At 37.0% G+C, this 16,998-nt stretch overlaps 1 long non-coding RNA gene across 1 annotated transcript in view; it reads left to right on the forward strand.

Moving 5' to 3' along the window:
• Positions 1-1,871: 1,871 nt before the first annotated feature.
• Positions 1,872-16,998, forward strand: part of LOC131831402 (uncharacterized) — a 98,148-nt gene continuing 83,021 nt past the window's right edge. Inside the window, exon 1 of the long non-coding RNA XR_009353636.1 lies at positions 1,872-1,971. This is a non-coding gene — a long non-coding RNA (uncharacterized LOC131831402). The remainder of the gene's footprint in view (positions 1,972-16,998) is intronic.

Here is a 16,998-nt window from a genome sequence, read left to right on the forward strand (position 1 = left end):
TTTTTTAACATCTTAATTTTATTTTTTTTTCATGCTCCAAGATTCATTGTTTATGCACCACACAACAGCTACATCTTGATCCAAGTATCCTGTGTATTTGAATTGTGACTGAGTATACATACTGTTAGGGAGATGTCTGTCAGAATTTGGGGCTAAACAGGTTTTGTGATTGTGAGGTGGGAAATGGTATGAGTAAGAAAAGACAATGTGTAATATTAAGCCAAAGAAAGAATATGTGTTTACTAGAATATGCTGTTATGGAACCTGGACTGGATCCTGGCGGAAGAACCAAGCAGCACTCGGGGACTTTGGAGGATTGGAGTTTTATTTAACACCGGTGGGCTCAGAGGAGGTTGTTCTCTAAAGGTCTGAGCCCCGAGTGCAAGCAGGGAGGGGAATTTATAACCTTCGGCATACTTGGTACCTTTGGCACGCATGGGAAACAGAGTAGGAAAGAACCCGGAAGGGCTTTGAGGCAGGAACTGGAATTCCCTTGCTTGTTGGCCAACTTAGAGCACAGTTTTTCCCTATCAATGCTAGAAATTTGCTCCAATTAATAGGAAACAGAAAGCCATCAATATCTTAGCAATTCTTTTTTTATTTTTTAAAGATTTTATTTATTTATTTGTCATAGAGAGAGAAGCGAGAGCAAGCACAGGCAGACAGAGTGGCAGGCAGAGGCAGAGGGAGAAGCAGGCTCCCCGCCAAGCAAGGAGCCCGATATGGGACTCGATCCCAGGACGCTGGGATCATGACCCGAGCCGAAGGCAGCCGCTTAACCAACTGAGCCACCCAGGCGTCCCAATATCTTAGCAATTCTTTGACCTGGTAACACCATGCTAAAGGGAGACAAAGTACTTTAGCTTGGGTTCCCAGTACCCAACCAAAACCAGAGCCTGAGACAAGGGTTTGAGTACAGATAGTTTATTTTGCAAAATAAACTTACTCTGATCAGAGGTTAGTAGGTGGGAGGGAAAGCCAAAGAAGGATGAGTAATTGAGTTGGTCTTTGCTGCAAGCAACTGGTGCCTCAACTCACTGGGCCTTCTGAGAATCTGTGTAGACTATTAGAATTGTCCATCTGTGCGGCAGAGAGGTAAGATGTTTCTCCTGGCTCCTGTCCTTCACTGGTCAAAAGGCGCCCCACAAGGAGTAACTTCTTGCACTTCCCCATGAAGGGTAGCAGAATTTATGCCTCTTTGGCATAAGGAATATTGGGTGCTGATTATTTTTTTGAAAAAGATTTTTATTTATTTATTTGAGAGAGAGAATGAGCAGAAGCAGGAGGAGTGGCAGGCAGAGGGAGAGGAAGAAGCAACCTCCCCACTGAGCAGGGAGCCGAAGTGACCTGCTACCAGGACCCTGAGATCAAGACTAGAGATGAAGGTAGACACTTAACCAACTGAGCCATGCAGGCTGATTATTTTGAGAAACTGCAAATGTATGAGATGTTTTGAAATAGGAGTAGGAATTACCATTTTGTAAGAGAAATCTACATCAGAAAGGGGGCATATACTTGGAAGAGAGCTATTTATTGACAGAGATAACTTTTTCATCTGAGAGACTTACCTGCATAGAGGGGCAACCTTTGTTTATCAAACATTTCCTCTTTTCATTTCCGCCTCTGGAAGGTCCAGACTTATCCCTGTCCTTAGTTTAAGGTGGTATATAAACATCAATCATTTGGCCACCTTTGGAATCTCATATATTTGTGGGATGAACATAATTAAAATTTTTTTTCATGCTTGCTTCAGCAGCAAAAATACAAAAATTATTTTTCTGTTCTGTTAATCTGTCTTTTATTACAAGGGAATCTTAGTCACAGAACCTAGAAGTGTAGAGGAAAATTGGTTTTTTTCCTCCCCTTTACAGGTTTGCTCGTGTGTAATGGCGAACAGCTTCTTGCAGGAGTCTTAATACCTGTAGTGTCAGAATGTTCATGGCACCAAATGAGACACAAACCACAGCTAAGGTAAGCTGCTGTCAGCTCACAGCTGTGAAAAGCTTGTTTCCATAGCAGCAACTGGAATCAAGATGTTGGTGTAAGAATTTTAGGTGGGAAGTAGAAGTGTGTATTAGAGTTATACATTGTTGTGTAACAACTTACCCCAAAACTTAATGGCTTGAAGCAATGGCACTATTGCCGTGTCTGTAGATCAGGAACCAGGTAGAGTGTAGCTCACTCCTCTGCTTCTTCACAGGCTGCAATCAGGGTCTCAGATATAGTCATCTAAAAGCTCAACGTGAGAAAGATCTGCTTCCAAGCTGTAGAATTCACTTCCTTCCCAGGCTGCTGCTAGTCTCTAGTTTATGATATGGTATGGTGGGGCATCAAAAGGCACATAGAGGAGCAGATAGGCCCTCACATCATCTCTGCTTTCTCAGTCCCTTAATTTTTCAGTTCAGTTGTGGCTAAAAGTGGTTTCAAAGGTTTCTCTTTTTTATTATTATGTTCCGTTAAAGACGTTTCTACTGTAAGCCATGCTGAATAGAAATGAGAGCTAATCTTACTCTCTAAAAATAATACTATACCATTAATCTAGATATTGCCTTCTATATTGGAAGTATAATGGATTTTTTTCTTTACACTTCCTTCTAATACTTATTCTTCAAAGTTTATAATAAATTGAGCCAGAGATTTTTTAAAAATATATTTAACTTTAGTTGACACACAATGTTACATTAGTTTCAGGGGTACAGCTTAGTAATTTGACAAATTTGTACATAAAGCGATGCTCAACACAAGTGTACCTGCCATCTGTTTTATTACCTTGCTATTAAGTGTCACTGACTGTATTCCTTATTCTGAGCCTTTTATTCCCATGACTTACTCATTACATAACTGGAAGCCTGTATCTTCCTCTCTCCTTCACCTATTTTGCCCATCCCTCAATCCTACTCCCCACTGGCAACCATCAATTTGTTCTCTGTATTTGTAGGACTGATTTTGCTTTTTCTTTGTTTATTCTTTTTTTTTTTTTAATTCCACTTATGAGTGGAATCATATGGTGTTTGTCTTTCTCTGTCTGGTTAATTGCATTTTAGCATAATAACCTTTAGGTTCATCCATCTCTCAAATGACACGATCGCATTCGTTTTATGGCTGCATAATATCCCATTGTGTAAATACACCACATTTTCTTCATCTATTGATGGACATTGAGGTTGCTTCCATATATCTTGGCTATTGTAAATAGCGCAATAAACATAAATGTACATACATCTGTATTTTTGAATTAGAATTTTCATTTTCTTTGGGCAAATACCCAATAGTGGAATTATTGGATCATGTGGTATTTCTATTTTTAATTTTTTGAGGAACCTCCATACTCCTTTCCACAGTGGATATATCAACTTACATTCCCACCAATAGTGCATGAAGGTTCCTTTTTCTCCACATCCTTGCTAACACTAGTTATTTCTTGTCATTTTGATTTTAAGATGGTATCTCTTTGTGGTTTTGATTTGCATTTTCCCTGATGATTGATGTTGAGGATCTTTTCATGTGTTTGTTGGCCTTCTGTATGTCTTCTTTTAAAAAAAAAATGTTCATTTAGTTTCTTAGTCCATTTTTTAATTGGATTATTTGTGGATTTTTCATGTTGAGTTGCATAAGTTCTTCATATATTTTGGATATTAACCCCTTTATTGGATATGTAATTTGCAATCATCTTCTCCCATTCAGTAGGTTTTCTTTTTGTTTTATTATCCTTTGCTGTACAAATGCTTTTTATTTTTATACAGCCCCCATAATTTACTTTTGCTTTTTGTTTCCCTTGCTTTTGGATATATGTTGTTATGGCCAACATCAGAGAAATTACTGCCTATGTATGTTCTCTTCTAGAATTTTTATGGTTTCAAGTCTCACAGCTAGGTCTTTAACCCATTTTGAGTATATTTTTATGTATGGTGTAAGGTCGTGGTCCAATTTCATTCTTTTATGTGTAGGTGTAGTTTCCCCAGCACCATTTATTGAAAAGACTGTCTTTTCCCCATTGTGTATTCTTGTCTCCTTTGTCATAGTTTAATATAACTGTGGGTTTATTTCTGGGGTCTCTGTTTTGTTCCATTGATCTGTGTCTTTATTTTTGTGCCACTACCATATTGTTTTGATTTCTACAGTTTTGCAGTATGTCTTGAAATCTGGGATTGTGATGCCTCTAGTTTTGTCCTTCTTTCTTGTTCAGAATTGCTTTGGCTGTTTGGAGTATTTTGGAGTTTCATACAAATTTTAGTATTACTTGTTTTGGTTTTGTGAAGATGGTATTGTTATTGATTCCATAGATTCCTTTGGGTAATACGGACATTTTAACACTATTAATTCTTACAGTCCATGAGTATGGAACATCTTTCCATTTGTTTGTGTCCTCTTTAATTTCTTTCACTGGTGTTTCATAACTTTAGAAATACAGGTCTTTCACTTCTTTGGTTAAGCTTATTCCTAGGTATTTTAATTTTTTTGTATACTAATAAATGGTATTATTTTTTCAAATTTCTCTTTTTGCTACTTTGTTATTAGTGTACAGAAACACTGTCAATTACTGGGTATTAATTTTGTATCCTGCCATTTTACTGAATTTATTACTTCTGGTAGTTTTGTGGTAGGTTCTTTAGGATTGTGTATGTATAATATTATGTCATCTATAAATAGTGACAGTTTAACTACTTCTTTACCAATATGGATGCCTCTTATTTCTTTTTCTTGTCTGATTGCTGTGACTATCAGGACTTCTAGTATTACATTAACTAAAAGTGGCAAGGGTGGACATCCTTGTCTTGTTCCTCACCTTAACGGAAAAAGCTGTCAGTTTTTACCATTGAATATGATGTTAACCGTGGGTTTTTATATATGGGCTTTATTATGTTAAGGTATGTTTCCTCTAACTCTACTTTGTTGAGAGTTTGCATCATGAGTGGATGTTGAAACTTGACAAATACTTTTTCTGCATCTGTTGAGATGATCATATGGTTTTTATCCTTTGTTTTGTTGATGTAATATATTACATTGATTGAATTGCAAATATTGGGCCATCCTTGTATCCCTGGAATAAATCCTACCTGATCATGGTGAATGAACTTTCTCATGTATTGTTGTATGTGATTTGCTACTATATTGTTAAGGATTTTGCATCTGTGTTCATCAGATATTGGCCTGTGGTTTTCTTTTTTGTGTGGTGTCATTGTTTAGTTGAGGTATTAGGGTAATGCTGGCCTGCTAAAGTATATTTGGAAGTTTTCCTTCCTTTTCTATCTTTTGGAATAGTTTGAGGAAAATGGGTATTAACTCTTCTTCAAAAGTTTGGTGTAAGTTGCCTGTGAATCCTTCTCGTCCTGGACTTTTATTTTTTGGCATTTTTTTGATTACTGATTCAAATTCATTACTTGTAATTGGTCTGTTCATATTTTCTACTTTTTCCTGGCTCAGTTTTGGAACTAGGAATTTATCCATTTCTTCTGGGTTGTCCAGTTTGTTAGCATTTAATTTTTCATAATACTGTCTTATAATCTTTTGGATTGCTATAGTTGTTTGTTTTTATTTCTTCTCTCTCATTTCTGATTTTATTTATTTGGGTCCTTTCTTTTTTTTTTTCTTGATGAACCTGGCTAAAAGTTTGTCATTTTTCTTATCTTTTCAAGAACCAGCTCTTGGTTTCATTGATTTTTTTTTTCCATTTATTTTTTTAGTCTCTATGTCATTTATTTTTGCTCTGAGCTTTACTATTTCCTTTCTTCTATTCACTTTGGGCTTTTTTGTTTGTTTTTGTTTTGTTTTGTTTTGTTTTTCTTTTTCTAGTTCTTTAGAGGTAACTTTAGATTATTTATTTGATCTTTTTCTTGTATTTTGAGGTAGGCCTATATTGCTATATAATTCCCTTTTAGAACTGCTTTTACAGTGTCCCAAAGATTTTAGATTGTTATGTTTTCATTTTCATTTGTCTCCATGTATTTTTCAAATTTCTTCTTTTGATTGCTTCATTGGCCCTCTGGTTGTTTAGTATCATGTTTAATCTTGATGTATTTGTGGGTTTTTTTCTAGTGATTTATTTCTGGTTTCATACCATTGTGATCAGAAAAGATGCATGATACGATTTCAATCTTCTTAATTTTATTGAGGCTGGTTTTATGGCTGAATATATGATCTATTCTTAGGTGGAGATGGTTTGTGATTCACTCAGGTACCCCTTAGTTTTTGAAACAATGCTTAGGGGAACAAAAGGATGATAATCCCAATTGTCTCTAGGTATGATTCTAGCAACAGGAGTCCCGTGCTGGTGTTTGGCTCTCTAGAAAGAATATGTTATTAGGACACAGAATATAGGAGTTTAAAAATCATTGATAAGGTCAGGTGTTTGAACAATCTGCATTTGCTGGAATCTCTGTCTCCCACACTGTGGACAGTTTACTTTTCCAAAGCAAATGTGACCATGCCCATACATCCTTTCTAAACCATTGTTTTAGGTGGAGTATATGAACATTAAATTGAATATGTTTTACTTACATGTACTCACAAAGAAAGAGCTCCAAGATACATTGATAGAGGAAGTACATTACAAAATAATATACAGAGGGTGATCTTATTCAAATGAAAATAAATATTGAAAAACTCTGGATGAATATACTAGTATGTTAATAATGGGGGTTGTAATAAGTGAATTTTCACCTTTTCCTTTAACTGTTCTAAAACTTTTGAGATTTTTTAGGTTTTGAATTACTCAAATCAGAACAAAGACATAAATGAAAAATATCATAGTTTCCTAAACATTTTTTAACAGATAAATCTCAACTTCTGCAGTCAGACATGAAGCACACTTGTTGATTAGCTTCCACCAAACCGTGATCTTATCTCTCATAATAAGCTCTCTACAAAAGCCACATTTTAGACACTAGAACTATGTCTTAAAGATTCGATTCCCTCTGTCTGGAATACCTTTTCTCTCCTGTTTACTAAATGAACTCCTATTTATTCTTTAAAGCCCATCCCAAAAGAAATTACCTCTCTGAAGCCACTTCTGATTTCCCAGCTTTTATCCTCGGAACTCCTTGGGAATGTGGGGTTTTTTGGTTGTTGTTTTTAAGATTTATTATTTATTTATTTGAGAGAGAGAGAGAGATTGAGAGCGCAAGTAGGGGGAGGGACAGAAGGAGAGATAGAATCTTCAGCAGACTCCCCTCTGAGCTCGAAGCCTGTCATGGGGGTTAGTCTCATGACCCTGAGATTATGTCCTGAGCCAAAACCAACAGTCAGATGCTTAACTGACTGAGCCAATCAAGGGATCCAGAAATGTGTTTTTTATAGCCCTTATTCCATGCTATTTTAACTCTTCTATCTCTCTTCTTTAGGATGGTAAATACAAGTATTCATATTTATTCTGTGTGTTCCCTCTATAATTGGGAACATAAATTTTCATATGTTTGTATGTTTGTGTATATGCTTGTATGTATTTATGTGCTACTATGTTAAGAGTTACTTAGCTGTACTGATACAAATTAGGCTAAGTGACAAAACTATAAACTAAAAAGAATAAATATTTTTCTATACTTTCAAATTGTCTTTGTTGTTGGATTTGTTATCTGCAATTTGAAATACATTTCTAGAACTAAGTTACATGAAAAAAGAGTAAGAGAGGGGGAAAATGGTAACATATAAAACCAAATAGCTTTACTTTATGATCCAAAGGTGATTTTAAAGTCTTACTGTACTCTGAAAATTCTTTTCATTTAACAATTCTGGATACATATATGTAAATATATATAGTTAAGATTATAGTTAATTTTCTCCTAAGACACTGAAAGCATAGAAGAGAGAACTGGATTCTGTTTCACTAAAACAAGCTGACAGCTCTGGTCTGATCCCAGAATCTAAAGAGCTACAATGAGGTAAAAGACAGCCTAACTTGCAGCTCAGACGATGAATAAGTTTGCCAAGCTACATATTAACAGCAAGCTCCACTGGGTTTATAAACTGCCCAGACTTGGCACACCCTGGGTTCAGTTTTATTCTTAGTCTGTTAACACTTCAGTGTCATGTTTTAGAATAATCCAAAATAGCATGCTTAATAAGAGCAATGCAATCTATATAGTGGTTCGCTGGGAGATAGCAAATGGCATGGGTATGTCCCTGTTCAATTATGATTCTCCCCAAGGCATTACAAATGCTTCAGATACAGCAAATAGAAATTCAGGAATAGTGTCCACCCTAAATGTTAAGTAGTCCTTCTCTTAGGTTAAATTCACTGTTACTTCAACCTAAAGTCAGAATTGTTAACTTTTAGAACTCAAGATGTGAGGATAGAAGGCAGTCTGCAGTTTCACATGCTAAGCTTTAACAGAGTAAAGAGAAGTGTCTAATTTGGCCAGTGACTGCCAGTGCTACACAGTGGTTAACAGGGTCCTAATGTGGAGACATATCAATCAAGACAAAGCAAGAATTAGAGGGAAATGAAGCAATTCCTCATTAACAACTAAGTGCCAATAAAAATGAAAAAGCAAATGAAAATGAATCAAAAGGAAATTGCCTATAAAAATTACTGGAGAAATATGGACTATCTGCTAAAGCATATTGCCATTTCTTTATCCTCAGATCTCCATTAGGAATGAAAAATAGTTGAATTATACTAAAACTTCTCTTGGAAAATCTGAGTACCTTTGCTGGTTATTTTTTTACATACCAGCTTCCTCCCTAAGTCAGATCCACTTTCGGCTGTTCTCTGCTCTACTTTGGGCTGCAGAACAATCACCCCTAAGCCCCTGGTCTCCTTAATAAATGACCTTGGCCAATGACAGGCATAATAAGAAAGCAGCATGAGAAAGATAGGGCCTTTTTTCCTTGCATTGGGCTTACTTTGGGATCCCCCCCCCCCCTCGGCATTGGGTGCATTCCTCTACCACTAGGGGTCCTCCTAAAAGGACCTCCCTCCCTGGCTCTCTATCTCATTTGACTTCCCAAATCTATTGTCTCTCCTGCAGCTTCAGGTCTCTGCATGATAATAGATGGCTTCCTGTGTTGCTAGTTTTGGGGGGATTCCAACATAATTTTGGCTTCTAAGACCTGCCTACGTCTTTGTGATTGGTCTTTTATTAAAGTCTATTTTATCTGTGAGTTGGATTTTCTTTCCCCATGGGAACTGAGTGATGCAGCTCTTTTCTGAGCCCTGAGAGGTGGTTAAACTCACTACTAAATCACGAAGACACCTGATTTTGTGTCCTTAGATCCCCTTTCTTACGCTTCTGCATATCAGTGTCAATTATGGAAGAAAATGTGCTGTGGATCGTATACTCCACTGTAGTTCTGATGAGTTCCAGTCATAGAGCTGCCCAGGTCATCAAACCATATGCCAGTCTTTCTAGGAGCTGATCTTATGCACAAGGTAGTTGGGCAATGTTCCTCTCAAAGGCTTGAGAAGAGCACTGTTGGCTGTACAGATAGGGCCTATAATAGGAGGGTAGTGTTAGGAGAGATGGTGACACACTGTCCGAGGTGAGGAAAGTGTGTGATGAAAATTTTTTTCTATCCCACATTGATACTTGAAAATTTAAGTGACCCCTCAGAGAGAGTATAAAATCTTACTGCTGGAGGGAGTAGAATTCACATAGTCCTGTGGTTTCACTTTATAGATAAGAAAACTGAAGGGCAGAGAAATTAAGTTACTTTTATAAGGCTAAATAACTACTTAGCATGGAAGTAGGACTAGAACTTCAACTCCAAGTCTGTACTGATCTCCTTGTACTCACTACACTGCTCAATAAGATCTTGCTGTGTGCTATGGAATGGACAAAATAGCATGTCAAAGTTAATGCTAAAAATAATTGATACTTATCAAGGGAAAAACAATTAGGAATTGGTCTCTATTTAAATCAGTCATTGGATGCCAGAATTACCGTGAGATAGGAGCTAAAACCTCAATTTTATAATCTTATGTCTTTATTTTAAGATGGCTTCTGTTGAGGAAGAGAGGGAGAGGAGGAGAAACCATAGGGAGGAACATAGGTGAACTTCCTAAGAAATAAAACAATATTACATTATCTCCTCTGTCAGTAGACATCAGTCATCTGTGATGGAGCATGCTGCGTTTCTTCATGAAACCAAAGAGCCCTGGCTCATTCAGTATGGGATTAAAATACAAACTGATTTTTCAGTCATCCTTTAGTTTGAAGTGTGTACACCCACCCATAAGATTTCCTTTTTCATTTATTTAAGGTTTCCTGTCCATTTGTGGAAAATTTAAACCTACTTTCCATTATAACATAGATTCCCTTAAAGTCTGAGCTGTGGTGATTAGTTCAGGGTTTTGGAGTCAGACAGCCTGGACTTAAGCACTCCCTCCGACATTTCTACTAAGCATGTGATTTGGGGAAAATACCAAGTCTATCTGAGCCTCAGGTGCCTGCCTGAGGATGATTATAGCAGTTGAATTACTGATCTTTTTAAGGATGTTGAATTAGATTTTTTTTAAATTAGATTTTTAATTTTGCAAGATTAAAAACAGTGCATGTGAGAATAATGATTTATAACTACAGTCTTCCTTGCCCTCTCTTAAAAGTTTCCCAATTAATAATAATAAAAAAAAAAGTGAAATCCTTGCTGTAGAAACTGTATTTCATTACAGATATCCAGGTACAGATACAGAGACTGTTGGTGATACAAGGGTTCTCCTTGCTGTAGAAACTGTATTTCATTACAGATATCTAGATACAGGTATCTAGCTCAGAGAATTAATTACTGATGATTTAACCTGAATTTTATACTTCTATACAAGTTATAATAGTAAAGGGCAGAGTTACCTATTTAAATTTAACAATTTTTTATTTTATATAAAAAAACAAAGAGTCCATTGAAAATGTTATCCAGAGGAAATTACCTTTACCTCCTGCGGCTATGGAATTTTTTTTTTCCTTTTTGTTTTGTTTTATGTTGTTTTTCCTGAAACAAATTCTGTGGTTTAGTTTATTTTCATCTTGTATTGAAAGTTTTAAAGGCTAAGAAGAAAATTGCCCAAAAAGGAAAATATTGGCCTGGAAGATTGAAGTGCATATTTGCATAATTCAGACTATATTCTCTCTCTCTCTCTTCCCTCTACATCCAGTAATTGAATAAAAGTTCTGGGTTTTTTTGTTGTTGCTGTTTGTTTTGGGTTTTTTGGGGGTTTTTTTTTTTTTTTTTTTTGGTAAATGTTCAACATATGATTTTGTTTTTTTACTTCCACTAGACTAGATAAAACCAACACAAGACATAACTAATATAACTAAAGCGATTTCAAATGTAATTTCCAATATTACCAGTTACCATGGAAGTTTAAAGAATCAATTTTGAGCTACCCTTTCTAAAAATATTGACCATACTCCCATTTGTTAGCCATTATGATCAATTTCATAAACACTAGCAGAAATATAGCATTTTAATTTCATTTATGCTTATGTTGACTTCATCGTGAGCCATTTGTTTGGACTCCCGGGACAGAAGTTCCATGTGTAATCTCTAACCAGATTGGCCTCTTCCAGTTGGTCAAATCACCAAGTCAGTCCATCATTCATTTCCAAGGCCTCTCATGAGTCTCTATGTTTTTTTCAGTTCTGACTTCACCCTCATTCCTATTTCTAAATTTGTACATGTCAACATATAACATCTCTATTATATGTTTACATATTAATGATAAATACTCTTCCCCATTGAAGGTAAGCATGGAATTATTAGCAGTTGCCTTCATGTAAGAGCTAAACTTTCTCCTCAGTTTCTGCCAATGGTGTTTGAACCCTTTGTATCACCAACACTTTCAGCAAGGTTTAGGTTCCGTTACCAAGAAGAAAATATTCAAACAATAGTGACTCCAAATGTCCAGGAAGACATTTGCTGGCTTGGCTCAGCATCTCTAGGATGTCTTGGCTTGGACTTCTAAGATTCTCTGTTTTCACATCATGAATCCAAGATGCATGCTGGAGATCCTGTGATAATTTTCATTTCCTGGCAAAATTGTTTTATACAAAAGGCAACTCAGTACCTTCTGCTTATATCGCATTGGCCACCTTATCTGTAAGGGAGGCAGGAAAATAAACTATTTATAAGAAAAAAGAAGGGAAGAATTGGTATTAGTTTGGATAGTGCTTCTACCACCCCCATTCAGTCTTAGTTGATGGTAATTCTTCTATTTCCACCTTTGATAGATATTAGAATTCTGCCAGAGCACTTACTCAAAATAATTTCCATATTTTCCATGATTCTTATATATTTGTTTTCTTATTTAAAATCTATTGCCCATGTTTATAAGCGATGTTATCCTCAAAACTTTCAAAAACAAAACAAAAATAGAACTTTGGTAGAAAGGGGACAGGGTCAAACATGTTGTTTAGTCACAAATGAAGCATAAATTGATGGGACCAAATGCATCCACTCTAGTGGATATCATGTGTGCAGTGGGAAATGAGTGATTAATATGGATACAACAGGTTGCTCTGCCAGAGCCCCCAGAAATCTCCTTAGGGTGGTCGGGGGGTACTATTGTAACTACTTGCGTCTGTTGTCCCTTCTGCTGCTTCTGATCTGACTCTGTGTTTTGGGTTAGCCTGGCTTTTGTGTGTCTGGTGAAGCAGGCTGTAATTCCTGAGCTCTGTAGAGGGACTGGATCTCTCTGACGTTGTTAAATTCAATCCAGTGTGTATATATCCACAAAGAAGCCAAAACTAATTCCAAAATAACAACAAAAAGATTTAAATAATCTCTAAGGGTTGGAGAACAGCATCACATACTTAAAAATTCACTGGAAGATGCAGCTTTGGGAAGTCCAGGTGAAATGGGAACTAGGTTCATAGCATCAGGAAAACTGAGCTGCCTGGATGTAATTAGATGCAGGATTTGCCATACCGGCTTTATGTACACAGAGAGCTATGTGTAATGCTCACTGAGGCTGTGATAGGACAAACATTCGCCTTATACAATAATTTGTAGCTTTTAAAATCTGTAGCAGTTGGAGCTCTTGTGCCGTTGTTGGCAATGTCCTGATCCACGAAACAGTCAACTGTGTCATGATGGGGCATACGGTTCTGTGCTTACTTGGAAATCTTAGGGATCTTTCAGGGGCTTGCCTTTTGATGTCTCTCTATTACTTCCATGAAATAACATACTTTCCGATCTAGATATGGAAATACTTTCCTATCTGGAAGTTCTGTGGCTAACCTCTGAGTCATCCATTCCACAGGTCAGTGCAGTTCGGTGAACATCATTGTGCTCTCGGGAGAAGGTAACATTCCTGCCCTCAAGAAGCACTCAGTAACAAGGAAGTGGCACTGGCCATCTTTTCCACGTGTACATGACTCTAGATCTCTGAGTAGCCTCTTTTTTTAGGTGAAAGCTTTTTGAGATGGCAGGTATTCTTTTTACTTAGAAAAGGTAACTGTCACTAAAAGTTAACATGGTTTAAACTCTTTGTAGCATGTGAAAAGACGTTCAACATTTTTAGCCATTAGGGAAATGCAAATTAAATGCAAATTAAAACCTGAACACACTAAAAAAATCAACAGCTTCTGTTAGACCTGTCAGAAACAAGAGATCCTAGGAAAAACTGCTGCCCTCCAGTATTGGAGAGACAGACAAGCAGGTATTGAACTGATTGGCCGATGACTGGAGGCTCACTGCGGACAAGTCTGAGAGTTAAAAACTCTGCTGCAGCCCATTGGAGGGGTGCCCCAACGCTTGTATGAGTTTTCCTTCCAGTTTCTCACAGTGTGTATCAGATAAAAATCCTCTCGTGCTTCTGGCAGAAGAAGGGGGAAGGTCACCATTTTGCATAGCCAGAACATTCTGTTCTTAACAAAGTTTGTCCTCAGTAGAGACTGTTTTCAGAGCCTAACCTGCTGAGATTTTATCAGAGCCTATAAACTTAGGTGACTTTGGTTGTGCAGTGACTCTTCAGGTCCCCAAAAACATGAGCCATGAAAGACATAATTGATAAGTTAGGCTTTGATAAATGAAAAGCTTCTGCTCTGGAAAAACAGTATTAGGGAAATGATCAAATAAGCCACAGACTGGGAAAGAAATATTGGCAAAAGACAGATCTAAAAAAGAATTTTTATCCAAAGTATACAAAGAACTCTTAAAACTTAGCAAGAAGGAAACCAAAAAGGGACAAAAAATAGCTATTAACGGAAGCCTCACTAAAGATATACAAATAGTAAATAAGCATATGAAAAGACACTCCAGGTCATGTGTCATCAGGGAAATGCAAGTTCAAACAGTGAAATACCACCACACACCCCTTAGGGTGGCCAGAGTCCCCAACACTGACAAATGAGAGTGAGGATGTGGAGCAGCAGAAACGCTCATTTGTTACTGATGGGAATGAAAAATGGTACAGCCACTTGGAAAGACAGTCTGGTGGTTTCTTGCCATATGATCCAACCATCTTACTCCTTGGCATTTACCAAAATGAGTTGAAAAGTTACGTCTACAAAGAAACTTGCACATGGATATTTATAGAAGCTTTATTCGTAATTGCCAAAATTTAGAAGCAATCAAGATGTCCTTCTATAGGGGAATGGATAAATAAGCTGTGGTACATCCAGAAAATGAAATATAAATCCGTGCTAAAAAGAAATAAGCTATCCAAAAAAAAAAAAAAAAAAAAAAAAGCTTCCAAGCCATGAAGAGACATGGAGGAAACTTAAAATGCATGTTTCTAAGTGAAAGAAGCCAAAGTGAAAAGTCTACATACTGTATGATTCCAAGTATATGACATTGTGGAAAAGGCAAAATTATAATGTCAGTAAAAAGACGAGTGGTTGCCAGGGCTTAGGGAAAGGAAGAGATGAATAGGCAGAGTACAGAGGACCTTTAGGGCCCTGAAACTATTCTGTATCATGATACGTTTGCTAAAACCCTAGAATGTGTAACATTAAGAGTGAACTATAATGCCATTAAGAGTGAACAGCGGGGAATATCAAGAGAATTAGGCTGAATGAAAAAGCCTATCCCAAAAGTTTACCTGTAGTATAATACCGTTTATGTAACATTCATGAATGAAGAACACATTAGCAGTTGTCAGGGGTTGAGGAGGGCATGGAGCATGAGGGAAGAGTATGCAGCTATAAAAAGTACAACAGGAGGGATTTAAGAAAATGTCCTGTGTTTGACTGTATCAGTGTCAGGATCCTGGTTGTGATTCTTTACTGTAGTTTTGTATGACATTATCATTGGAAGGGGTGCTAGAGACATGGTACACAGGCTCTCTCTGTGCTAGTGAATCTATAATTGTGTTAGAATAAAAAGGCTTCCTGGCGATTCACAGACCTATACCCCTGGGGATAAAATATATGTTTATAAAATAAATAAATAAATAAATAAAAAGGCTTAATGAAATAATGTAAGACAAAAAAAGATGATTAAAACTTTACAATTTGTTTCTTAAAAAACAATAACAAAACCCCACTGCCATCCTCAGGGGCTATTTGGCTTTCTTTCTAGGCCAAAGACTCTAGGCTTTCCTATGTGAATTATTTGAATCTAGTTATCAGAGAAAGGAGAGAAAGGAGGATGAGGGAGATGAGAAAAAATAAAATAAAATAAAAAGGAAAGCACTTAAATGTCTAGCATGTTGATTAACTAGATCATGATCCATTCATGCAATAAATGCAACTATTACAAGGTCAGCTATGAAAGAATACTTACTCGTTGGGGAAGTGCATATCTTGGTCTGTTAAAACAGAACTAAAATACATCAGTATTGTCAAATGTTTATTAGTATTCACAAATTCATTCAACAGATCTTGCATATTCAACAAAAAATACCCTAAGCCTACCTGCTCCATGTGTTGGGGATAGAAAAGTGAGCAAAAAAGCTCCCTTATGGCACTCACAGTATATTGATATGTGAATTTCTTGTCCTTTTCTTTCCTTCAGCATCATTATATTCAGATTTCCAATAAGTATTTATTGAGTACTGCTTCTGTGCTCAGTACTCTGAACAGTTTCATATGGGATCCCATGGACATATTTTATGTAGTTTGTGACCTTAGAGGGATGATAATTTGGGTGGAGTTTAAGATGCATGAACGCATAATAAAAATCAGAGGACAGTAGAATATAAGGTCTATTTCTGCATTGTTATAAGTGTTCACATCTCAGACATCATTCTGGATGGGCGTGGGGGAATGGTCAGTCCTTCTGGGTGTGCCCAGACACCTCACAGTAATGGTAAAGGGAAACAGAATCTCCCGCCGTTGACTCTTGGCCTGGGTTTCTCTCTATAGCCAACGCCTCACTGATTCTTCAAAACCATTTTTATTGTTTGAGCCATCTTTGCTGTAACCATGCCCCTCCTAGCTGACACTCATGTTTCATTTCAGTGTAGTCTGTGCACTTTCTGAATTTGAATTGACGGCGTCTGAGCCCAGCTTCCCTGCAGCAATCTTCACTCCCTTTCCAAAAGAATTGGTAAAAAGCGTTTGACCTCTTTTATGTGTTAGTGACCCATTGAGCACATTAAAAGCCTCTCAGTAAGTAAACCTGAGGACAGCCCTGGAATTCTTTTTCCAGTACTGATTCTCTAGAGGCTGATAAAGACATTCCCTGAAGCAGTTATGACAGCCTGGAGAGGCACAAGCTTGGAGAAAGATGTGTTTCCACGGTGGTATATGAAAGGGAAGTCTTTCATTCAAGGTTGCAGAAAATGGCACATGGAGGCAAGAGTGTAGGACACCCTGCTGATAATGCCATTAAAAATCCTTGGTATAGACTTTCAGAAATAGAGCATTACTGCTTGGCACAGGCATCACTATACATTGGAGAGAAAAAGATGACATATTTCATTATATAGTCTCTATGTATCCTTTCTATTTAGGGGATTAAGGGACATTTGCTTCCACCTCTGTTAAGTACTGCATGAACTAAGGCTTTCTCATTAGCAAAAGGAGACATGGTTTCTTTCTATTGGCTCTCAGGACCCTAAGCACTTTCACATACTTCCACAACTTAGGATTCCACGAAGACTATAATTTGTTGGACGTTGTTCAG

Source organism: Mustela lutreola, chromosome 5 (assembly GCF_030435805.1).
Source record: "Mustela lutreola isolate mMusLut2 chromosome 5, mMusLut2.pri, whole genome shotgun sequence".
Lineage (NCBI taxonomy): Eukaryota > Metazoa > Chordata > Mammalia > Carnivora > Mustelidae > Mustela > Mustela lutreola.